Genomic DNA, 26,525 nt, shown 5'->3' on the forward strand with positions numbered 1-26,525 from the left:
TCCCCACTTGGGACTGAACCAGATGGACATTTCTTCCAACAGATAGGTTCCACAGGGCAAGGAGAACCCATATAAACAATTTCGGTTTTTTCCAATGTGATGTATGAATAATTTGCAGCCATAAAGAGAATGTGGATCCTACTCAGCTCCAAATTATTAAGGAAGCACAGTGTTAACACAAGCACACAATACTGAAAGCACAATTTTTGGCCCAGATTTTTGAATGCTTATTTGAGAGGATTATTGCTACCAGTGACCCAAAGCAGTTTGTTGTGAAGGTAGTTGTTGTATGGGCACTTTAAAAATGTGCTTTTGATTTTTTTTAAAAATTGGACAATCAGTTTGAATATGAGAGTATGAAACACGGTTGAAAGTCTCAAGAATGTGTTGAAAATTACAGCGTTCATATCATAAGTAGTCAAATGTTTCCATCCTGAGAACATCGTTCATTTATGACTGGCTGTCATAAGCATGTACATCCATATGCATATCTGTATACACCTGTCCTCCTCTATCCTTAGTCTTCCTTAGTCCTTCCTTAGTCTTTTTCTTAGTCTTTCTTCTTTTCACAAACTCTGAACAATCATTGGTTTACTATGATCATTAAGAGCAGGAAATCATGATCTCTTCTTCATCATTTAGCTGCTTAGCTGATAAGTTGTCTTATTTGGGCTAAGATTATCTGTTTTTCTGCTATTAATAGAAGAGCAGCGTGATTATGCTGACAACTGACAATGGCCCATGGGAAAATGATGTTATGGGCTGTTACTTAGTAGGAAGTAAAGAGACAGTTGATTTGATTTAGAATAGGTAAAGATAAAGGTTCTCCATGCACATATGTGCTAGTCATTCCCGACTCTAGGAGGTGGTGCTCATCTCTGTTTCAAAGCCAAAGAGCCAGCGCTGTCCAAAGACATCTCTGTGGTCATGTGGCTGGCATGACTCAATGCCGAAGGCACACGGAACACTGTTACCTTCCTACCTAAGTGGTCCCTATTTTTCTACTTGAATTTTTACATGCTTTTGAACTGCTAGGTTGGCAGAAGCTAGGACAAGTAATGGGAGCTCACTCCGTTATGTGGTGCTAGGGATTCAAACTGCCAAACTGCTGACCTTTCTAATCAACAAGCTCAGCATCTTAGCTACTGAGCCACTGCGATTCTCTGATTTAAAGTAAGGGAATATAATTTGCTTTGCTGAATTAGTAACAAGGTCCAATATTTTTTTCAGTGGAAAATTGTAACATGTCTGGAAGACAGTAATATTATCAACTTGCTCCGATATCATGAAACTAACTATAAGTTATTTGCTTTTCAGAAAGTAAATTTGTATCCATTGTGATATTTTAATTTTATTTATTTCATTAATTCGTATGATGCTCATCTCACTCTACAAAGGGACTCTGGGTGGCTTTTCAGATACTCTTGGGAAAATTGTTAATTACTGTGGATAATTAATTGGATATTCACATGAGTATCTATGACATTCCCAATGGACTGCAGTCTAGGAATAAAATTTTGCCTCTTGATTTCAGCTACAAAAATGTCTTTTTCTAAATAAAAGGGCAGGAATTAAACTGGATTGCATGTTTAGTGACTATTTACAATTATTCAGGATACAGTAACATTCTCCATTCAATCTAGACAAGTTTTAAGAAATTCTTTCAGAGGCTGAATTTTTCTCATATGTGTCAACATGCATATCAGCCTAATCATAGACTTTTGTAGAGATTGAAAAACATTCCTCATATTTTGGCAGACAAGTGGAATACAACAAACATCTCAAACCATTTGTTCACAAGGTATATAGGCTTTTAATGGACTTTCATAGCCAAAAAAGAAACATATACATATTTTAGTAAATTAGTTTTGTTTTCTAGTACAGGAAAATGCTTCTTAGACCTTATTGCCAACATCCTTCTTCCTTTCCTTCTTTCTCCAATTCACTTAAGAGTGTAATTGGATTATTAAGGTTATATCCCTATATATACCTCTCTAGAAGTAAACTTCATGAACTGTTGTTATGATGAGCTCACTACCGTATTTACACAATCTAATTTGTCAGAGATGCTTGATTAACCTCACAAAGTCTATTTAGAGAGGGCTACTAGATGACCATTACATGGAAATAAAATCCAGATGACCAACTAGACAACAACAAAGCCATACAGGAAGCTCTTAGTTCAGCTGCCATTTAGTAGTATTAGTTGCATTATTTTTTTTTGGCAAATGGATATGGTAGTCCTCATTCATAACTTATCCGGTGACATGATAGCAGTATTCCAATATTTGAGGGGCTCCCATATAAAAGAGGGTGTCAAATTATTTTCCAAAGCACCAGAGGGCAGGACAAGAAACAATGCTTGGAAACTAATCAAAGAGAGAAGCAGCCTGGAATTAAGGATAAACTTCTTAACAGTGAGGACAATTAACCAGTGGAACAACTTGCCTTCAGAAATTGTGGGTGCTTCATCACTGGAGATTTTAAAGAAGAAGCTGGACAGTCACTTGTTTGAAATGGTATAGTTCTCCTGTTTAAGCAGGAGGCTGGACTAGAAGACATCGAATGTCCCTACCAGCTCCTGTTCTGTTCTGTTCTGTTCTGTTCTGTTCTGTCCTTTTCTCTTCTCTTCTATTTTCACTCTACTCTACTCTACTCTACTCTACTCTACTCTACTCTACTCTACTCTTCTCATCTCATCTCATCTCATCTCATCCTGGACTAATTTGGATCAGAATTTATTGATTCAAATTTCCCTTTATTTATATTTGGTAATGCAGGCTTTGCTAAAAGCAACCCAAAAACTACATAAAACAACCTACCTTAGGATTAATGAATTTGGATATATATGTTTTGAAATTCTCAGAAATATACCTTAGAAGCACTGTATAAATACACAAGGAAATGAAACAATTTTAAAAATGTATATGTGTAATTCAGAGTAGAAATACCGGGAGGTGAAATTATCTAGTGATCCTCCAAGATGAACCTGAATATTGTTAGTTTGGTGAAATAGTAATGATGATTCCAAGGAACTACCTGAGGTAGCAGTGGTCTCTCTCTCACACACTCTCTGATCTGCCTTACTATAACATTACAGCAAAGTGCAAGACAATAGAATGAGACAAGAAGCTCCATTTACTCATGCACCAAAATCTAGGCTCATCATTTAAGTAGATTTCACCAGCTAGCTGCCAAGAAACCAAGCTAACCCTTCAATTTTCTCCTCTGCCAGGAAATAAACTGGAAGAGCCACACTTTATTAACATAAAAAGAATGTATCGGCATTAATTATATTTATATATGATATTTAATGTATAGCTTTATATGCTGGCTCCTTTAATGGCACACTTTCCCAGCGTGGCCACTCAAGATAATTATTTAATTGAAATTGTAGGTTGAGCATTGAAATTGTAGCCAGTGTGAATAGATCTATCAGAACTAAACTCATAATGTGTTGAGAATGGAGGGAGTTATTTCCTTAAAACCTGCAGTGTGCAAGTGATACTTAAATATGAATGTTTATTATATATGTTTGAGTTCATATTTTTGGGTAGAAAAATGACACCAGGGAATAATTTAAAACTAACAAAGAAAACCAAGAACAAGTATGGCAACAGACTAAAAAAAAACCAGACCAAGAAAGGGCACGAAGGTATCTTTGTGGTGTAGATGAAACATCCTAGGATTGAGTCACTAGATATAATTGTTTAATTATATATTGGTAGAATCAAGAGATCCCTATTATTGTCTTATTCTTTAATTGTGAAAGTAAACTTTTCCTGTAACTTTCAGACCAGCACAGGCATGTGGTACAAACCATGATGATTTTACGCATGTCATGATGTCATCACGCAAATGATGCAAACTATGGCATTTGCATGACATCACTTGCCCCTGTGTCTGAACTCCATGTCTCCAGTGACAAATCCACACAAGATCCATTCAGTCTTTGTGATGAAAATTATCTGTATTTTTGATAGTCAGATACCATTTCCTGCTAGCATCTAGGAACCTGAGAAACTCAATCAGGAGCAATAAGTAGATGATCTTCACTACAGCAGGCCTAGTCTTTTTTCTTTTTTTGCTGGACAAAATGTTGACAGCTTAGTAGGAAAAAGCTGCTAGGTGGGAAACTCTCTAGTAATGTTGTTGATTGACCATCACAGATCTTGTAGTCATTTCTGATGACTGATTGATTATGTACCATCAAGTTGTTTTTGATTCCCAGAAACCACATAGGTAGATTTTCTCATGTGATCTATCTCTATATTTGTTCTTTCAAGTTGTGTACTCATTGCTATTATAAGAGTCCCTTCATTTTGTTGTCCTTCTTCCTTCCTTCCTTCCTTCCTTCCTTCCTTCCTTCCTTCCTTCTTTCTTTCTTTCTTTCTTTCTTTCTTTCTTTCTTTCTTTCTTTCTTTCTTCTTCCTTCCTACCTTCCTCCTTCCTTCTTCCTTTCTTCTTCCTTTCTTCTTCCTTTCTTCTTCCTTTCTTCTTTCTTTCTTTCTTTCTTTCTTTCTTTCTTTCTTTCTTTCTTTCTTTCTTTCTTTCTTTCTTTCTTTCTTTCTTAAAATGTATATGGCTGCCCAACTCACTCTCAGTGACTTGGGGAGCTTACAAAGATATAACAAACCAATACAAAAGAATAAAAAAGCAATAACCCTTTCCTACCCCCAAAGTAAGACAAAATGCCTGAGTAGAACTGCACATTTAATTTGAAAAAACCCTTAAAATGATGAGGGGTACTATCTAAATAGATCCCACTAATCTCATATTTGCTATCAATAGTGAACTCATAATGATACATGAAGATAGAGTGATCATGTGTGCATTTCCCAATAGAATCATAGAATTGGAAGGTACCTAAGAGGTTATTGAATCTTGCACTCTTCAGGATTTACTACAACATTTCTAATAGACAACCATCCAGCTGTTTGAAGACTTCCAGTAAATGGGAAGAAACCATCACATGGTAACCTATTCCATTGATGGACAGATCTCATTGTCAAGAAGTTTCTCCTACTGTATTGACATTTCACCCCATTAGTTCTAGTCTTATCCTGTGAATCAAGTGAAAATAAGTCCAAACCTTCCACAATGTGACAGCCCTCAATATTTGAAGAAAGAAGGTGAATATATGCATCCCAGGAAAATGTTGCGGGATCCAATCTAGGTCGGTCACTGGGACCAGAGGTTTTGTCTTCTGAGCTTTTCAACTTGTGCTGGAGCCCATCCTCAGGGAACTTCTCTCTAGAGAGAAGTTAGAGAGGCTAGAGAGAAGTTCCTGGAAGATAGGCTCCAGCACGAGACCAAAAGCTTGGAAGACAAAATATCCAGTCCCGATGACTGACCCAGATTGGATCTTATAGTCATTATATTAGGGAAACAGTTTTCCTTTTCTGTGCCTAGTAGTCTACTTTCCCTTTGCTAACTGCTGATGGCCAAGGATCCAGCTTTATCTTTTTATGGCTCCTTGTTTTTTAAATGGCCCTGGTTTACACAGCTTACAATTGGAATAATTCACTGTTACCCAGTATGGGGAAATCCTTCTCTATCATGACAAGTTTAAGCATTCATAATCATTTGTGTTAGCTGCAAAGATAAAAACTAGTATTGGAACTTCTGCAACACGTGAATCGCTAGCTTATAGAATATATTTTGGGGGACCTGATGTAGTAGCAGCGTCTAGCACACCTTAACAGAATTTCAGAATCTAAGCAGGGTTCATCTTGGTTAGCTTGGGACGAAAACCAGGGGTCAGCTGCTGGGGGTTCACAAGGGTTCAGGTGAGCCTCTAGCTAGGATTCTGCCCAGTTCGGCAAAAGCTACCCCCAAGCCACCCCTGGATGGCCAAGACCACCCCACCCCTCCCACCCTGCCCCTCCCATCCCAGGAGTCTCCACAAGGCCCGTTAATCATGCCAGGTAAATCCTGGGCCTGCGGGGAGGCTTGGGGACGAGGAAAATGGGCCTACCGGAGGTTCTGGAAGTCTGGAGACGGGCTTGTTTTTGGCCTCTAGAGGGCATCCTGAGCCTGGGGGAAACAGTTTTTGCCTTCCCAGAGGCTCAAAGAAAGCTTCTGGAGCCTGGGGAGGCTGAAAAATGAGCCTACCGGAAGTTCCAGAAGTCCTGTTTCCAGCCTCCGGAGGGCCTCTGGAGCATGGGGGAAGCAGTTTTCTCCCTTCCGGGGGCTCAAAGAAAGCCTCTGGAGCCTGGGGATGGTAAAAAGCTCCTCCTTCCCACTGTGATGCATGAGGCTGACTAGACCACGCCCAACCAGCAATGGGGCAGCGAACCCGTTGCTGCAATTTTTGAAGCGCATCCCTGACTAGAACTACCTGGCAGTTTCAGGACTGTTGGCTTGTTGGAAGAAATGTCCTTCTGGGTTCGGCTCCAAGTGGGGAAAAAGACACTGGAGACATGGAGGCTGCTTGGAAAGATGGTTTTAATGGTGGACAGGACCACATGGCCTGAGTCCTGAACAGAAAAGGTGATCACATGCTTCAGTGTTGGTGGAGAAGAAGAGAAGGGAAGAGAAGGGAAGAGCAGGGGTGAAGAAGGGCTTGCAGGGATTTTTATAATCTGTTCTGCCCCACCTATCTGTTTCCTGTTCCTGTGTAAGAAATGTATTCTGATTGGTTGCCAGACTCCCATGGGCCCGTGCAAGGGCAACTCTCTAGGCTGAGTTTGAATTCAGGTTTGACTGAGTTCAGCTGCCATGTGGTCAGTTGAGTAAAGGCTTATATTATCACGCCTTCATTGTCACTGCCAGAACTCTACACCCATCCCCCTGGAGCTGAAGGGGAGAACTCTTTATTATGTAAAGTGGACTAGCTTGGCCTTCTTAATGGCCCATTGACAAAGTGGGGATGGGCCGGAAGCTGCAGGAATTTACTTTGTGTTTAAAATGTGTTTCTCCCTTTTTCACATCCAGGAAATATAATATTCTGCCTTTTCAATATTTCCTAGAATATTTCATTTTTCTGGGAGAGGGCTAGGTGATAACTTCCTACAGGCTATACCGCAGGGGTGTCAAACTTGGGAACTTTAAGACTTGTGGACTTCAACTCCCAGAATTCCCCAGCCAGCATAGCTGGCTGGGGAATTCTGGGAGTTGAAGTCCACAAGTCTTAAAGTTCCCAAGTTTGGACACCCCTGCTATACCGGGATTTTAGACAACTCCTGGAAGAAGAGAGTAACAAATCAGTGTAATCACACTGCTAAAAACAGTTTAGTTTGAAAGCTGTTGAAGAGCTTGTATCATAACATTTCTTGCTTTTCTTAACTTTAAATAATTCAAAGCCTCTCCTCACTTTGCGAAGTGTTGCCATGTTTCTAATTCACACCGGCTTCTTTACAAATGTTCACACTCTCTTCCTTTCTGTTATTCTGGCCTAATTAGCATTTTATCTCTGATTATTTCAAAGGCACTTGATTATCATTCTTTCCCTGCACAGAAGAGCCTCCCTCTGTTCGAAGAATTGTTCCTTTTAATATCCCAAAGGAGGGAGTGGCTGTCTACTGTATGTGGAAAGAAAGCCCTCTTTGTGGGAGAAAATCTCCATTATAACTGAAAATCTACCCCCACAATCTCTGCCTCCTTTCTATGATATTATAATATTATCATGTAGGTTCAGTATTTATGTTAAATTGGGAAACCTCTCATCAAACAGCATAAAAATTTACCCAAGGCAAAGATTAGAAACGCTGGTATTATTTCAGTGGAGTTTTGTCAAGAAGCCAGTGAATAAAAACACACTTTATCCACATTTTATAATTTTATGTATTTTTCTGTACTTTCTTCAGTGGTAGCTTGCTTTGTTTACCCAGGTGATACTTTTAATAGAAATGCAGCTACTGTTTGCTCTTCTTAGCTTGCCTTTCTGCTGAATCTGAGGACAGTTGCAGGGTGAAAAGGGGAAGCATAAGTCCCTTAGAATCTAAAGCTGTCCTAAAATTGAGGCTGCTTTTGAAGAGTTCCTGGAAGTTTCAGTTAGTTTAAAATGCAGTGGCCAACATAGTCAAGATTTGAGTATGGGTCATCTTTTTTGTAGGAGTTGCATTTGTTAATGATTTGCTTCTGTGTGCAATTCAGGATGCTGGTTATCACTTTTAAAGCCCCATGTGATTTGGGACCAGGTGATTTGAAGGACTGCTTCTCCCCAGTAACATCCACACAACCCATTGGAGTGGGAGTGCAAGGTGTGTTGTGAATCCCATCTATTAATGAAACATACCTAATGGGACCAACAAAAAGGGCCTTCTTTGTGGTGGCTTCCTCCCTTTGGAATATTATTTTGCTGGTTCCACCCTTATACTTTTCCAGAATTCCCTGAAGACATGGCTCCATCAGCAGGGCAGGCGACTCCATAATATGGAGCTGATCAAGAAGCTGCCGTTGTGATTGTGGATTTGCCACCCCACTAGGATGGGTGGGGTTCTTTCATTGTGAAATTTTAATGTTGTAAGTCACTCAGGGCCACAATGTGTGAGTTTGGGCAGCCATATAAATTTGTTTCATAAATAAAATAAGTAAATGGTACTTCCAACCCGGGGTTTTAATAGGATAAGTTTCAGAAAGGTCAAATTAAGCTAATAAGGATGTACTGTACTCTAATGTCCAGTCTTGACATAGGTCTTCCATAAAAGGGAACAAAGTAGGTCTCAAGTCTATGATCATGCAGTATGTAAACAGATCAAAATGGATTTAGATAAACTGCTCATTCAAAAATGTCTGAATGAAAATGCTCCTAGGTATTTGAATAACTTCCCAAGAATCGAGTAGAGATCATAGTTAGACGTTATCCAATATAACAGGCATTAAGTTCTTCTAAACATATTTTTCATTATTACTACTGGGCACAGTGGCATCTTCACTTCTCTGTCATCCATTTCCACCACTGGTTTCACTTTCCACATTTCTCAGCTCTTGGAGAGACTTCGTCTTGTTACCTTGTAAAGATAAGCATGCAATTGGAATCACAAACCCAACAACATACAGACAAACCAGTGGTAGGATTCAGTCCCCCCCCCCTTACTGGTTCTATGGGAGTGGCTTAGTGGGGGTGGCATGGCATAGCTTGGTGGGCATGGCTTGGTGGGCATGGCTTGGTGGGCATGGCAGGGTAAAGATACTGTAAAATATCCATTCCCTCTCCACTCCAGGAGAAGGAGACTGTAAGATCTCCATTCCCTCCCCACTTTGGGGTAAAGTAGAATAAAATATGGATTAAAATATAAGAATGAAGATGTGGCATAAAAGGGACAGTTAGAAGTTTGCTTAAAGGGATAGGGAAATGTCATCAACCTTCAACCACCACATGTTCCAGCAAATGTCCCTATGTCAAAAGTCCAAAACCATAAGTTTCAATTAAAGTTCGCATAAAGACACATAGTACCTAAGACAAAAGGAGAAGTAAGACCCCATCTCCTTATAAGGCTTTTTCCTCAAGGTAACCAATAAGAAATGAGTTAAGTGTTTCCGTGTTACACTGCCTTTGAGAATGTATAAGAATGCGTGCTTCGATAATGAAGGTGGTTCAGAACTTGCAATGCTAGCCATGGGCTTGCTTTCTGAACCTGGCTGCCAAATAAACTTTTCCTGTATCCTGAGAAGTCTAAGCCTGTCATTTTCTGCAACAGGGGGAAGGTTACTGCAAAATCCCCATTCCGTACCCACTCTAGGGGAAGGAGACTGTAAGATCTCCATTCCCTCCCCACTCCAGGAGAAGGAGACTGCAAAATCCCCATTCCCTACCCACTCTAGTGGAAGGGTACTGCAAAATCCCCATTCCCTCCCCACTCCAGGGGAAGGAAACTGTAAGATCTCCATTCCCTCCACACTCAGGGGGAAAGTTACTGCAAAATCCCCATTTCCTCCTGATCAGCTGGGACTCGGGAGGCAGAGAATAGATGGGGGCAGGGCCGGTCAGAGGTGGTATTTACCGCTTCTCTGAACTACTCAAAATTTCCGCTACTGGTTCTCCAGAACTGGTCAGAACCTGCTGAATACCACCTCTGAAACAAACTCAACAATAAATCCAACAAATCCCCAAACAAAAAATGGCTTTTTTTCAGACTGAAAAAAAGTCATTCTCTCCCCCCCCCTACTCACTTTTCCCAAAGTTGGATTGTCTTATCCAAATTTACATGTGATACACTGCTACTTTCTTATAAAGTTTAGTCTCCAGATAAAGGCTAAAGGTTGATCACTCTTAATTCCTTTTTAGGTCCATTGCTCAGCTAGTGTAACTCAAAGCAGCATATCTTTTGTTTCTTGATTGAACTTCATCCTTAAACCACAGTGCATATTGTGTTTTAAAGCACAACAATATGCCCTGTAACCAGTTGCCATATGATAAGCCTGAAACAACAGCTTTGCGAATTCTTGACATCTGTTTCCATCCCGAATTTGGCTAGTTTCAGAAAATTAGAAATATTTGTCTTGTAAGAATTTTGTCACATTCATGATGGTTAGTTCTGCACTGCATTTCAAAATGTTTTTGCATCGCATACCACTGACACTAAGCCGTCTTTAATGATGATAAACAGGAAAGTGAAGACAAGAAGAAACATATTTAGTGTTACCCTTTCACCAGTTTTTGTATCGTACAATAGCATTTTTTTTAGCAGGACATTCCATCACATTAATGAGGCTTGCCTGGTATCCTTAATCATCTGAAAGATGATTTTTATTTTTTCCTTTTGAAGGAAGTTTGAAATATAATAGTTATTTTGCATGTTTGTAGTTTTTAAAATATTTTTATCTGTTCCATTATAATTCTTGGAAACTCCGATTCCCAGAATTATGAGATTTTATATGACATCATTTCTTAATCAAAGAAACAACCAATAATATGTTGACCAAACATTTACAAAAAGAATTCAACTTTTGTAATTCCCATTTGTGAATAATGAGAATTATAGTTCCTTGTATATTTGGAGGATGTCACATTGGGAAAGACTATGTTGGATCATCTGGGCTATTTAGCTTTTATGAAGATCGGTGTGGACAACTTTGTTTTGCAAAATAATGTAAGCGTTCAATATAATTTGCAAAGGGCTACAGGTTATAGAGCAGCTGATAAAACACAAAAACAGCAATTAATTAAGATAAAAAGAAAAAGAAAATTGCTCTAAAACATTTAAGAAAGATTAGAGTAAATACTAAGGAACACTGTATAAACCAGTGATGGCGAACCTTTTTTATACCATGCCAAAATTGCGCGCATGCACGCTACCATGTACTTGTGCCCACACCAATCCTCCCTGCCCACCTGCACATGTGTGCGATGACCTCCTCCCCTGCGCATGCACGCATGACCCCTCCCCACACTCCGGAGGCTTTCCTGAAGCCTGAGGAGTGTGAAAGCAGCCTCCCCCGGCTCCCCGGATGCCCTCTGGAAGCCAGAAATGGATTGTTTCCGAATTTCTGGTTGGCCCATTGGGGCTGTTTTTTGCCCTCACAGGCTTCAGGAAAGCCTCCAGAGCCTGTGGAGGGTGAAAACGGTCTCCCCCAGCCCTCCGGAAGGGCAAAAGTCAGCTGGCCAGCATGTCCATGCGCGCCGGAAGTGACAGCTGGTGTGCTAGCAAATATGGCTCTGTGTGCCACCTGTGGCACATGTGCCATAGGTTCGCCATCACGGATATAAACTATAGAAAAATATTTGGCTATTGTTAGATAGGGTGAATGGATGAGGCAGACTCAGGCTTCAGCAACAACAGCTCTTTATTAAGTGACAACTATTTACAATCCAGCAAAGACTCTGCCAGCAGCCCTTTTATAGGGAGCTGTCAGGCCATTCAGCCAATCAGATTGATTGGTATTGTTCCCGCCAGAACAGAGGACCTTGATGGAAACTATCATACTGTCTGTCAGTATGTAACAGCTATAATCAAAGAAATACAATCACATTGACCCAATTAAAAAAAAGACACCACTAGACATTAAGCTAAGCTCCCAAAACTTTTTGATCAGCTCCCAACACCTTTTGAACTTTGCATGCACGCTATGGGCCTTCTAAAAAAAAAAGGCTGCTAGGGAGGGATGACTATGGAGATAGCACAGAAAAACTTGCTCTTCCCCTTGTGGTTGTCCTGGAGAAATGGGCACATTTGCAAAGAAAGAACGTGCAATCTATTATACTTTTATTTTCCAAGCATATTAATGATGTGCATGAAAAATCAGATACCTTCTTAGAGAAGTCCAGATAATGTACCAAGCTTAGCTCTGCAATAAGCCAGCTTTTCAATTTTGTTTTTTAAAACCAGAACGGGTTTTCTTTTCCATTAGGAGAGTTGTGATGAGTACCATGGGAAGTGTCAGTGTCGGATATTGGTTCTTATTGGGTCACCATACGGAGACCCTCTGAATTATGGCCTGTTTTTAATTGCCTGTTTAAACTCAATCAGCTCTTAGTTGGCCTTTTGCTCTATTTCCTAACTTTTTCTCTTTTCATTTATTTTTATAATCATACAGCTATGCCAATCTCACATTTTAAATTTGATTTTTTTCCCCCCTAAACATTTTCCTTAAAAAAAAATCTTTTTTCCTAATCATGACTTTCTCACATGCACTGAAGAGGCTATTGTTCAAAAGAGTAATATTGTTTGATTGATTTGTCCTTCTTAGGCAATCAGAAATTATAACCAACAGATTTCAATGTCACGGGGCGGGAGAGGCTTGGGATCAAGCTGGAGGCCATAACTATGGGATTGAGGTCCCACTCATTTTAATCTATGTCACAACATTCCAGATTGCCATTGTATGTCATCAGGAATTATGAAGGCAAGGTCTGGTTTCTTTATCTCTTTTTTATAGGTGGCACTGATAAAACCTTGAAAAGTAAAGATGTTTGTGACAAAAAATGCTCAAGGAAAACCTTTGAATTAGATTTAGAGTGCTTTTAATTTGACGCTATATTCAGTGGGAATTATCTGTAGGTGAAGGGCAGCTGTGGTTGATTATGAAATGTAATTTTATTAAACACAAAAGCCATTATTAAGTGAAAAAAATGAGAACTTTTCTAACTCCCATGCAAAAACACAAGGGATGACTCATAGATTTTCAGTACCGACTAGTCCAAATTACAGATTCATAAAATCCTCTTTATAACATGGTCTTGTAAAACCATCTATAATGCATTGGAGGAAATGTAGGACCATTGAATTATACCTTTGTTTTTAATAAGCAGTTTAGCATTCTCTTTGTTCTTGAACATATTTTCCCCCAGGTGCTCAGGAAAAATACACAACACACATACACACACACACACACACACACACTTTCTTCAAGACAGAATATTGAACCCACTCACTTGATCAATCTTTTGTGTGAATTATTACATTTTTATCATTTCAAGAGGCCTTTCTTTTGCAAGAACAATTCGACTTTGGCTATCAAGAGGTCATTAGTGGCCTCCTTCATAAACAAAGTACAATAAATCACATTATAGAAATTTATAGAAGACAATCTCTGCAGTTTTTTAAAAAATATTATTAATTAGATTTGCTCAATAGGTGGCGTATTGATCGATTGATCGATCGATCAATCAATCAATCAATCAACTAACTTCAACTCCTCCTGTTCTTCAAAGTAGTTTTTTACAGATTGATAATTTTACTTTAAATCCCAGAATTCAAAGATATCAGGAAAACTGAATAATTTGTCAATCTGTCCTTCTTTTGCCTAGGCATTCATCCCTAAAGCCAGTTTTCTGTTGCTTGTTCTTGCTTCTGCTGAAATTTTGGTTGATTCTATTGACTCTTAAACAAGGAGAAGATATAATATCCCAGGGGATTTCAGTGATTTTGTTTAGGAAGACTAGCTGCCCAGAGTCACCTTGTAGAGGAGATTTGCAGCATAAAAATTTAATAAATAAACAAAATAAATAAGATTACCAGCAACAATCATTGCTCACCAGTAAGATTGAGTAAGGATTTACATTTCAGTAATATGAATTGACAACACTACATGTAGGAGCTGATTCCCATGCCTTACCCAAAGGATTTTATTTTAATAGCCATTCCTTGCCAGTTACCACTTACAGCATTAAACCATAAGACCTGGGTAGGCTTAGCCTAAAGAAAATTAGGCTAAGAGGAGGCTTGATAATAATGTTTCAGTACTTAAGGAGCTACCACTGGGGAGAGGATGTGGATTTGTTCAACATGGCTCCGGAAGATAGGATGGAACCAATAAGTGGAAACTGTTCAAAGATTCATCCACATTTGAAATAAGAAGGAATTGTCTGATGATAAGAACTATTAAAGCAGCAGAACATGTCTCCTGAATTGCAGGTGGCCTATCCTGAGGTTTTTAAAGGTTAGACAACCATTGGTTTGGGATGGCTTGATAAGGTAAAGGTTCCCCTCACATATATGTGCTAATCATTCCCAACTCTAGGGTGTGTGTGTGCTCATCTCGGTTTCAAAGCCGAAGAGCCAGCGCTGTCCAAAGATGTTCCCGTGGTCATGTGGCCAGCATGACTAAACGCCGAAAGCGCGCAGAACGCTGTTACCTTCTCACCAAAGGTGGTTCCTATTTTTTCTACTTGCATTTTTACATGCGTTCGAACTTCTGGAACAAGTAACAGGAACTCACTCTGTTAAGTGGTGCTAGGGATTCAAACCGCTGAACTGCCGACCTTTCTGATTGACAAGCTCTGTGTCTTAGTCACTGAGCCACCACGTTCCTGGGATGGCTTGATAATTCCTGTCAAAATAGTGCTTGAGTTCCAGCCCGAGGAGAGCATCTTGAAATGGCATCTGACATTCTATAGTAAAGTTTAGGGAGCTTCAGTAAGTAGCAACTAAACAGTAAACAAAAGCATTTAATAACTTAGCAAATATTCCATAAAAACAATCAGCCAATCAATCAACCCAGAAAAAGTGTGGGTTTTCTTATAAGGAGCCACACCCATGTCACCACAGTTCACATCTCTATTCAAAGAATCAACAAATATGGGCAGAATCTGATTAGTGTTTATCAAAGAACAGGCAGCAAAACAACAGATTCCTGGTAGCATCCAGTTTTTAAAATCCCATCCTGAAAGAAATCGTATGTTTTTAAGAGATAAAAATGACTGCACGATAAGACCATAAATCATTAGAGAAAACATAAAAGCAGAACTTAATCATCAAAAATAAAAGGCAAAGAATGGAATGTTCCATGGAAGAATGCAATGAAAACTTTTAAAATGCCAAAATTGAAAAATTGATTCTGCTTCCTACATACGTACGTGCCAGTAGTAAAAGGGCATGTTTATATTATTGTTACCAATCGCATATACAGTCATAATAAGAATCACAGTACATGAGCCAATGAATAAATTGATACCCTATGTTCTTTATTCCTGACTTTGATTCCACACCCCACTTGGATCATCAGCAAAAAGAAATGCTGTGTGTTGACAATAGAGCCGATCTTTTCACCTAATAAGGTCTAACTGGAGAATTCTAATTCCCTGATGTGAGGGAATAAATGAAAGGCTTGAAAATAGCCCATCTTACTTTGGTGGAGCACTTCCAGCTTCAAAATCCAGACTATTATGGTGCACCTCTGTGTTGGATGAAATAGTGATATCTGCCTGAGAGAGCTTGGTGTCTTAGATTCCAGAGGTAATCTATAGCAATCAAGATTCCTAGCCTTGATCTTGAAGTTGATGACCTTACACTACTAAACTCTCTAACCTCAACATAGAAATAGTTACATGTGGTATCCTACTCCTACTCCAAGTGTGCATTTCCCCCATGTCCAATGTTTAAACAATTCGGCTTTAAGTTTTAAAGAATACAGCTAATGATGTTGCAAAACACTGCTCTTCCATCTGAAGTGACACTATTTTTATTTATTTAGCAGACAAATGTTGTTACTTGCTACCCCTACTTTAATCATCTACACTTGAAGCGCAGAGGTGGTATTCAGCAGGTTCTGACCAGTTCTGGAGAACTGGTAGCAGAACTTTTGAGTAGTTCGGAGAACCGGTAAATATCATCTCTGACTGGCCCCATCTATTGTCTGCCTACAGAGTTCCAGCTGATCTGGAGGAAATGGGGATTTTGCAGTAACTTTCCCCTGCCATGCCCAACAAGATATGCCCAACAAGCCATGCCATACCCACCAAGACGCGCCCACAGAACCGGTAGTAAAAAAAAAAATTGAATCCCACCACTGCTGAAGAGCCACATCGGCATGTCTTGGGAACTATATATTCTCTTTAGTGTACTTATTTAGCTTTCTGGGAAAAAAAAACAGGGTTTGGGACAATCAAGTGCTGTCCAAAGAGTGCATGAGATTTAAACACATCTCCCTCTTTTCCTCTCCCACCAAGTTGAAAGATAATCCGCAGGGTGACAGAAAGAAACAAAAGGATTTTTTATGGATGTGAAAAATGGAGAGCCGCGCTGAGAAGGAAGATCACACTTATCAAAGCAACAATCATTGATTCTAGTTTACAAAGGAAGAGGAGCAGAGAACAATACAAATAACATCTTTTGGATTTTGAATTATGGGGCAAGATATTATAGGACTCTGATTTGCTCTTAGGATCTTGGGACAATGCAGATAGTCAATGCAGATAGTCCTCAACTTACAATAGTTCATGTAGTGACCAAACTTACATTGCTGAAAAAAGTGACATATGACCATTGTTCACAGTTAATGACCGATATAACATCCCCATGGTCATATGATCCCCTTTTGCAAACTTCTGTCAAAACGAAGTCAATGGGGCAGCCAGATTGACTTAATAACCTTTGTTGCTAACTTAACAACTGCAGTGAGTCACTTAACAACGGTGGCAGGAAGGGTCATAAAATGGGGCAAAACTAATTTAACCACGGTCTCAATTAGCAATAGAAATTCTGGGCTCAATTGTGGTCGTAAGTGGAAGACTAGCTGTACGGGGAAGATTGGTTCAATTTGATTGTATAAAGAGAGCCATTTTCTTGTTAAGAAATACATAACCAGCTGGAAGTAATAATTGTTTCCTGTTAGCAAGAGAAGAAACATTGGTAAGACCAGACATCTCTCATTCAATTACTTACTGCAATTTCCCTTCTAGGTCTGTCTTAGTTGACTCCATAGAGGGGGATCTCAGTTGCTTCTCATCAATTTTATCCTGCCTTTATTAATTTACTTGTTACAGGTGGTTCTCGACTTTCGGCCCCAATTGAGCACAACATTTCTGATATTAAGTGAGCCATGTGTTAAGTGGGTTTTGCCCCATTTTATGACCTTTCTTGCCACAGTTGTTAAGTGAATCTAGCTTCCCCATTGACTTTGCTTGTCAGGTGGTCAGAAAAAGTGATCCCATGACCCTGGGACAGAGCAACAATCCTAAATATGAACCAGTCGTCAAGCATCTGAATTCTTTTTTTTTAAATTAAAAAGTTTTATTGGTTTTTTCAAATATTTTGGGGAAAAGGGTACATAAGTGTGGAGAAAAATTTTGACAGCTACATCATACGGAAGGTGGTACTTCCCCTGGGTCTTACATCTCTCTCTTATTTTATATATATCAAAATATCATTATTACATACATATTAGCAGTTTAAGTATACTAAATTCTTTAACATCTTCAACCATACTTTATAAAACTTCTAACCATTTCATTGTATTGACAATTGCACTGTGTTTTTAAATCATTTCTGTGACCTAAGTCTCATTGCTGTCTCTTCTCCCCTGTCTGTTGGCTGAGCCATGGCTCCTCCCCCTTTCATGTCTTGTGCACTGTCTCTTGTTTCATCTAGGACAGGGGTGTCCAAACTTGGCAACTTTAAGACTTGTGGACTTCAACTCCCAGAATTCCCCAGCCAGCAGGCTGGGGAATTCTCGGAGTTGAAGTCCACAAGTCTTAAAGTTGCCAAGTTTGGACACCCCTGATCTAGGAGGTTCTTGTGTTTTTTCATGAAGGCTTCTGCCTCCACTACTGTATTAATTCTCACTCTACCCCCCTCCCAGAAAAGCATCTGAATTCTGATCACATGATCATGGGGATGTCACAAAGGTTGTAATTGTGAAAAACAGTCACAAGTCATTTTTTTCAAGGCCTTCGTAACTTTAAAGGGTCATTAAACAAGCTGTTGTCAATCACGGACTACCTCTACTTTATTTTTTTCAGCAAGGGTGGGATTAGGGGCTTTGTATATAGACAGTAATAGTTATTTTTGGTCTGACAGAATATGCAAAGAGGACACCTGTCATTTGTCAGGTCAGGAAGAAGTGTCCTGGAAATAAATTCTTATTTCATTTCAGCCACAATAACAGATTTCTGTGGAGAGTAGATTTGAATCTGTGAACTTTCAGCAGATCCATGGCAAGGGAACTATTAGCAAGAAGGAAGTCCAAGCTGCAGTCATCCTGTGTGTGTGTGTGTGTGTGTGTGTGTGTTTATATGTGTATGTGTGTGTGGGTGTGTAAATGACTCATTTTTGAAAGTGTCAAGGATTCTTGGCTCTCTCCTTCCCTCTTTTCTAGCAAATTGTTCCATATACACTTAGCAATGTGGGCTTTTCAGGGGTGAGATTCAGCCGGTTCGGACTGGCTCAGACAAACTGGTAGCTCTGACGATCAGCTGGAGAGTGAACTGGTTCACTCCGATGATTAGGTGCACCCACCCACCCACCCCTGTGCTATATCCTCTCAGCTGATTCGGGCAGCAAAGCAGATTGCCGCGCCTCAGCTGTGTTACTTCCCAGAAGTAACGTGGAAGGTAAGTTTCGTTAAAACTGCACACACGAAGCACGCAATCACTGAACCGATTGTTAAACTGTCAGGATCCCACCATTGGCTTCTCTTCACCTTCGACTACCTAGATTGCGGAGGGTTCTTTAAGTGTTGGGCCACTGATGTCTGTGTAAGGAGGCCTAGGCAGTTCCAGCTAGGACATTTGAGGTGAAAGGTTTAACATTATAAAGTGGTGAATGGTGAGAAAGAGTGGCCAAGAAAAACGTTTTACTCTCCCAGATAATATTGGAACTTGAGAGTCACCCAACAAATTGTCTAGACATTGCCTTAGGACTGACATACAGAAGAATTCCTTCGTCTTCAAAATCGTGTTAAATGCCACTTGATGGGGAACTGCTATTAGAAAAATAGCAGCTCTGGGACCATTCTTTCTTTCCCCCTGTAATTTTAGGCAGCCTTATGTATTTTTAGGCATTTTAATGGTACTAACTTAAGCTGATCGAGACTGTTCGGTAAAAAACCATGAACTGAGCAACAACATGTTTGTCTCCCTGTCTGCCTGGGTTTTTGCATTTGCAGTCTTCAGTGCCTTAAAAAGTAGTAACATGGTTTTAAAATTAAATTTATTTTTAAATTTTTATTAAAAATGACACATACAGTGATAAAAGACTAATAGAAACAAAATAAAAATGGAAGGTACAGAAAATGAAAATAGAAAAACTAGCAAAGAAAGAAAAGACGAGAATATAGGAAATGAAACAAAAATAATATTAAGATATTATTTTCCCTTTTATCACAACAAACATTATTAAACAATTTTAATAATTTATTGCCTTCTTTTAAAATACAAGTGATCTCTTCTCATGGACTCTCTCTTATCTATAAACAAAAGCTTGTCATCCCTGAACAAAAGTTGATTAAGGATTACTGGAGATAACAATATATTTATTTTAACTTTCATCAAATAAGCCAAAATAATTTTAACAATCTTTAAAATAGCTTTAATTCTTCAAATAATGTCATAAAACTTGTTTTCTTTTTCTTTTTTTCTTTATTCTTTGTCACAAAATTCTTCAAAGCTTTAACATGCTTCTTATGTAAACTTAATATAGGAAAATTATCCAAGTCACTCTAAAAATCCTTTTTAATTGTTAAGACATCAGCCAATTTCTTTTGTATGTCCAGTGTAGGATATTTTTCCCATATCATTCTTGTAGCCCGTCATTTTTAAAACCAATTTCAGATCAGTCTGTCTAGTAAAATAGATTTCTATTCCATAATTTCTTTGAAACACAGTCTATCTATAGAGGCAAGCACTTTTAATGTTAACTTCTCAATGAAAAGTATCCTTCAATATGTCCAATATTAATTTTTTTTGCTCCTTTCTGAATTAATCTTTAGTTTCTTCTAGTTCCCCCTAGTGTCCAACCTTCAAAGTTCCATCCTGTTATGTTTTTTAAGAATCAAAACAAAAACATTTTTCCACAGGAAAGGGTTCTTAGAATTAATTCCAAAATCTTATTTCAAATCCATCCGGATCTTTACTCCATTTGTAATTTTCTAGAATCACAGTTCTGTTTATTACTTTTTTGGTCCTTAAACTTGTATTTAAATTTTTTTTTGCTAATGATTGACAGAATCTCATAGAGTGTTTTCAGATTTGTCAGTCTAAAGGTTCTCAACAACTGAAAAACAATTAACAAGCAATTTCCAAAGTGATTAGAAATGGAAGTATACAAAACTGTTATTCCTTTGAAGGTGATGACCTTGGTTTGAGAAAGATGGCTACTCCTTCTAAACCTGCCACACATCGCTAACCTGTGGTCTCTTCAAAAAAAAAAGGAAACTGTCTGGAGCACTTGTGGGCAAATCTCAAGTCCTTGTCCAGAAAACAATTACAAAGAATCGCACTACTTGCGGGCTCTTCATTCCACAGTAGTCATCTTCAGTTCACCATCTCTTTCCTGGGAGTCCCTACAAGAAGTTTTAATATTAATTAAATGCAAAAAAGTAATAATTGAAAACAAAGAAATAATGGCCCAACAAGAAGAGAATGTTCTATAAAATACAAAGACCTGCAAATAGAAATAGAACAAATGTGGCAAAAGAAAGCAAGGGTAGTACCAATAGTAAGAGGCACCTTGGATGCAATCCCAAAACAATTGGAACACTATTAAATACTATTGGCATTGACATGTTCATCATCAGTCAATTTCAAGAAGGAACTTTACTTGGAACAGCTTACTCACATTCTTCAGCAATATCTGTAACACCATCAAACATTAGCAGGTCTATGGAAAGAACTCAATAGGCAGGCAAAAATGCCAAATCCAGCCTGAACATCTGGCTGACTATGCAACAAACCATAATAATAGGATAGCAAGTAAAATTAAAAAATACAACAGCAGGTAGATAATGCCAAGACTTGCTTGTATACAGGAATTTCTCAATGTTCAGGCTGACCTGCTATGGGCAATTCTGATCACAATTCTAATGCTTTGTAATGACTTTTGTTATTTATGCAATAACTTTCATGTAAATGGATTCAAGTGCTTCCTGCTGTAAGAATTTTACCTATGAGACGCAATGACCCATGTTTTGACAATATGAGTTAAAACCAAGCAGAATTCAGTGATGCATAATCGAGGATTACATTTTATTACATGAGAAGAACATCTGCATTGATTTTACCATTTCAATGGTAATCATAAAATATTTATGCAGTATTATGTTCTGTGCTGCTTTTAGCAGAACCATCCGTGGGAGCCTTGTCATGCAAAGAGAATGCATTCTGGGTTTCAGATGACATTTATTCTCTATATGCAATGTATGCTAAAGCCATCTGTTGGTTAAATATACATACTTAGGAATCTCACAGGTCTATCTTTGTCCTGTAGGTAATGCAATGGAAAAGCAACAATGAAAAGCAGCCCCAAGACAAATGTAGCATAATTATAATCATAATTTTAGGTGGAATTCTAATATTCGGTTACATTTATTTCAAGTGAAGTTGAAATCCATACATTATTGTATTTTCTGTGTCATCTTAAGTCAATGGTTGCAATTTTTAATGAAAAACAAAACAAAGCACCAGATACTTGCATCAAAGCGATAATAGAGGAAGAAGATTTTGACGCCACATGAGAAAAGCTTTCGGAAAGTGCAAAAAGAACATATTGGAATTATTTTTTAATTTAAAAAATGGACTAATGTTGAAATAAAATGAATAATTGTTTTTAGAGAAGTTGAATTCGTCAGACTTTGGCTGAGATACAGCTGAGTTAGATCCATACAGTACCTTATCACACAAAAATATAATAGTTTTTTCCTGATGTTAAGGGAAAAAACTAGATGTAGCAGAAAACATGCATGCATGTTTTTAGTAATTATTTTTAGTAATACATATCCAGATATGAAAGAAACCCAGAATTAGGTTGGACATTCCCCTTAGTGGCCATGGCACTTCCTGCCCCACATGATTTAATTACACAAAATGAAAACTGGATTGCTTCAAGCAAGTCATTAAATTCTCCAGCATCATCTTTATTTCCAAGGATGATTCCAGGCTCTAGACATATTTTCATATATAAAGGCATTGTTGTTGTCAGTTGCAAAGTCATGTCTGACCCATGATCGCAACCCCATGGACAACGTTCCTCCAGGCCTTCCTGTCCTCTACCATTTAAGCTCATACCGACTGCTTAAGCCACCTCATTCTCTGCCGTCCACTTTTTATCTTGCCCTCAGTCTTTCCTAGCATTAGGGCTTCTCCAGTGAGTCCTTCCTTCTCATTAGGTGGCCAAAGTATTTGAGTTTCATCTTCAGGATCTGGCCTTCTAAAGAGCAGTCAGGATTGATCTCCTCTAGGACTGATTGGTTTGATTGCCTTGCAGTCTAAGGGACTTGCAGGAGTCTTCTTCAGCGCCATAGTTCAAAGGCCTCAATTATTTGGCGCACAGCCTTTCTTATGGTCCAACTTTCACAGCCATACATTGCAACTGGGAAAGCCATAGCCTTGACTATATGAATTTTTGTTGGCAAGGTGATATCTCTGCTTTTTAGAGGCATATAGAGGCATAGCCCCATACAAATTCAAAAATTGGGCAAGTCTGTCAGACCATCTGTTGTTCAGCAGAAGCAAAAACAATTTCCCAAAACAGAGTCACTTCTTCCCCATGGCTTCGTATTGCAGAAGAGAATCTAGAGTGATAGCTAACCTTGCTTTCAGAGAAGATTGCCATAACTAAGTTCCCATTGGAATTGCTTGCTCAAGGAATGCCCAAGTTCTTTAGAGAATTCACTGTCTTTCACAATCTGTGGTTACAATAATAAAATTAAATAAATCCATACATCTCAGATGAAGCTTGGCATCTGCATTCCCATAAACCACAAATTCAATGGATTTCCTTGAATAAATACTTGTCATGGTTCTCTAAGATTCTGATTGCGACCCACAAATCATATAAACTAGTAAACCAATGCGTGAGCTAGCGAGAAGAAAAATAATTCATTGTCTTATCATATGATAGAAATATTGCAACAGTAAGTGTAACAGCAGCTCCCATCGCCAATGATTACAAATATTTTTTTTGGCTTCTGAGAATACCTGCTGACCAAGTGTCGGAGTTTAACTAAATAAAAGGAACATTTAGCAGTTCTTTTAGAGGCTTCAAGAGGAGTCAGAGATCAAACCAAGAGTGTTTCTGGTTCCATGCCAAAATTTAACTATACTGCATGGGATTCGTATTTACACAGGGAAAATCAGAGAGAACCTCATTTCACACTGAAGAGTAGACAAATATTTTTTCTTCAATTCTAATTCAAACACTTGACATGTGTTCTGATAAGGTTCAGATGTTATTCAAATAGGAAAAGCAAGGAAATGAAAGTTTTTAAGTGATGTTATTAGTTTCTTTAATTCCAAGAGGAAGGGGATAAAGAAGGAGCAAAAGGAGTGTTTTGAGGTGAAATGATGTTAATATTATTCTGACTAACGATAGGTTAATTCTACCTGGGAATGGAACTATTGTTCCAAAGGTGTAACATGCTCTTTATTTCAGAATTAAATGTACAGGTGCAGAATAGAGGACTCCTGACTTGATAAAAGTACTTGCGATAAAAAGGTTGGAATAGTAGGTGATTAAAAACAGTATGAGCCAGTGGAGTGATGTGGCTGCAAAAAAGGCAAATACATTTTAGGTGCATAAACAAAAGTCTAATTTTTAAATTACAAGAAGTGATCCAGGAGTTAGAACTTCTAAAATTACAAGAGAAAGAATAATTTTATTATTAGGACTGATTACTGTAACTTATTAATTTTGATTAATTTTGATTAGTGTTAACAATTAATATGTATTGATATTATGAGGGAAAACACTGTAATTATGAGATTACTATTAGAGAATACTATTATTATTAGTATGATGAATATTACTCAAAAGAATTGTAACCAGCAAACATGTTGCCTACATGGATTTTGAACATGTTGCTCTTTCTGTTTATATTAATGAAGAAGAAGAAGAAGAAGAAGAAGAAGAAGAAGAAGAAGAAGAAGAAGAAGAAGAAGAAGAAGAAGAAGAAGAAGAAGAAGAAGAAGAAGAAGAAGAAATCATTCCACTTTCTTCTCCTTCGGTCAGAGTATTTCAATGAAGATCATTAGTGAATTAGAACATTTTGCTTTATTTATCAAATTTCTCTATGGCTCATCACATTTGCCTCCTATAAAGAAAGATGGAAGGATTGGGAATATTTAGCCTTGGAAGATGGAGGAGGAGGAGGAGGAGGAGGAGAATAGGGAAGGAGAGGAGGAGGAGGAGGGGATGTTTAGTCTTGGAAGATGAAGATGGGGGAAGAGGAACAACTGAGAAGTTGTAATAGGCAAAAGGAAAAACAATGAGGACCAGGACAACAATTAAGACAATGGTCAGATAAAAGAAATTTGAGTCCAGGCCAGATCTGTAACCCAAGAAAGCATCTCAAACAAGATCTTTCCCAGCTCTCACAAACATAAAGGGAGGGATGGGGGAAGCACATTCAGAGTTGAATATTCTATTATAGTAACAGAATTTATAATACTTAGTACTTATTATATAACAAGCAATAGTATTCATAATAAAAGTAGCATTAGCCTGCATTAACCAGGTTTCCTAGTTTGGCCTACCTTGGATTACTAACAAGTCTGGAGGAATAGCAATTTTCAAACACTTGTAAGAATATCACACAAAAGAATGTCACCACTTGATTGTCTGTGGAGATTCTCAGTCGTCCAGGTCACTAGTTCTCTCAAAGGTGCTTTTTCAAAAGGCAATGGGACTGGTTTTTTGTCTTCTTCCTCAAGGAAAAAAGCAGTCCAGCATCCTTTTGAAAAAGCACCTTTGAGACAACGTCTTTACCTGTTCTCCACTGACACAGCATAACAGATCACAGAAAATAAAGTTCCAATTTAATGATAGAAAAACAAAATCTTAACAGTAAAGGGCAATTTGACATTGGAACCCATCTGCCTTTTTACCAGATACGTTCCAGCTAGAAAGTGAGCTGTCAAGTTTCTTTTCATTTTATTTCCTATACTGAAAAAGTAGCTGGCTGCATCATCCTAAAGAACCCTTCCTAACCCAGTAAAATCTACATTTCTGTCTTTGGGCTGTATATAAATTTGGTTGAGACTGAGACCGTAGTTCTCCTTATCTCTTTTTAAAAACTGATGCTGTTTTGACTGACTTCCAGTTTCCTTACTGGAAGCTGGAATTTTTTTAAGGAGTAATGCATTTTTGTCGTAAAGTCCAGAGTTTCATATATAAATTCTTCATGAATTCTTGAATGCATGTCAAATGACATCAATCACTTTTCATTAAGCAATTTGTTACTGAGGTTCATGTCATATTTTTGACTGGGTTACTTAGATATGTAAAGTGTGTGTGTGTGTGTGTGTGCGCGCGTGCGTGCACAATTGTGTGTTTGACAGCTGAGGAACATAAATAAAGATTTGCTCTTGGTCTTTCCTTATTTTTGACGTTAGTTTTGCATCCAGCCCACAGGTGTCAAACTTGCCGTGTCATGTTGCCATCATGTGATGTAGCGCGACATTTTTTTCCCTTCACAGAGCTGGGGTGGGCATGGCCTGCAGGTTACGCACCGGGCCCACGGGCTGCCAGTTTGACACCCCTGATTTCTAGGCAGAGCTGTGTTGGCATAGTGGTTAGAATGCAGTATTGCAGGTAAAACCCTGTCCATAGTCTGGAATTTTATCCTGACTGGCTCAAGCCTTCCATCTGCTGACTCTGTAAACTGCTTAGAGAGGGCTGTAAAGCACCATGAAGCGCTGTATAAGTCTAAGTACTATTGCTATTTGCAATCAGCACGGTTCAAATCTGCTGAGAATAGAAGAGGGTCTCTACCATCTGGTTTTGGATAAGGAAATTGTCCTTCAACCTGTGTTTCATTTGTCTGTGAGGAAGGCACATTTCTGCCCAGGAATGATATGTAAAGTCAGAATAATCTGGAGATACTTTCTTTATTGCTATTTGTCTCATTACAGCCGTTTTGGTATACTGATTAAAATGTCAGGTCTGCAGCCATCTTTCTTTTGGATCTTTGTCCTGCCACACTTTCTATTATTCTACTATACATTTTCTATTGTGGGAAAATGGGAGGGGGGATTGTACAGAATTACTTACCGTGTAGCCAAAACAAAAACAAAATTCCTTTTAGAAAGCCAAGGTCATCCTTTGTCTCTGCACTTCTGCACCTGACGGGAACTGGATGGGTGGAACTGCCAGCATGGCAGTAGGAGATTGGACCATGTGATGGATTTGTGGGTGTGGGGGCAAGATCTT

This window comes from Natrix helvetica (genome assembly GCF_964273705.1).
Source record: "Natrix helvetica genome assembly, chromosome: 4".
NCBI lineage: Eukaryota > Metazoa > Chordata > Lepidosauria > Squamata > Natricidae > Natrix > Natrix helvetica.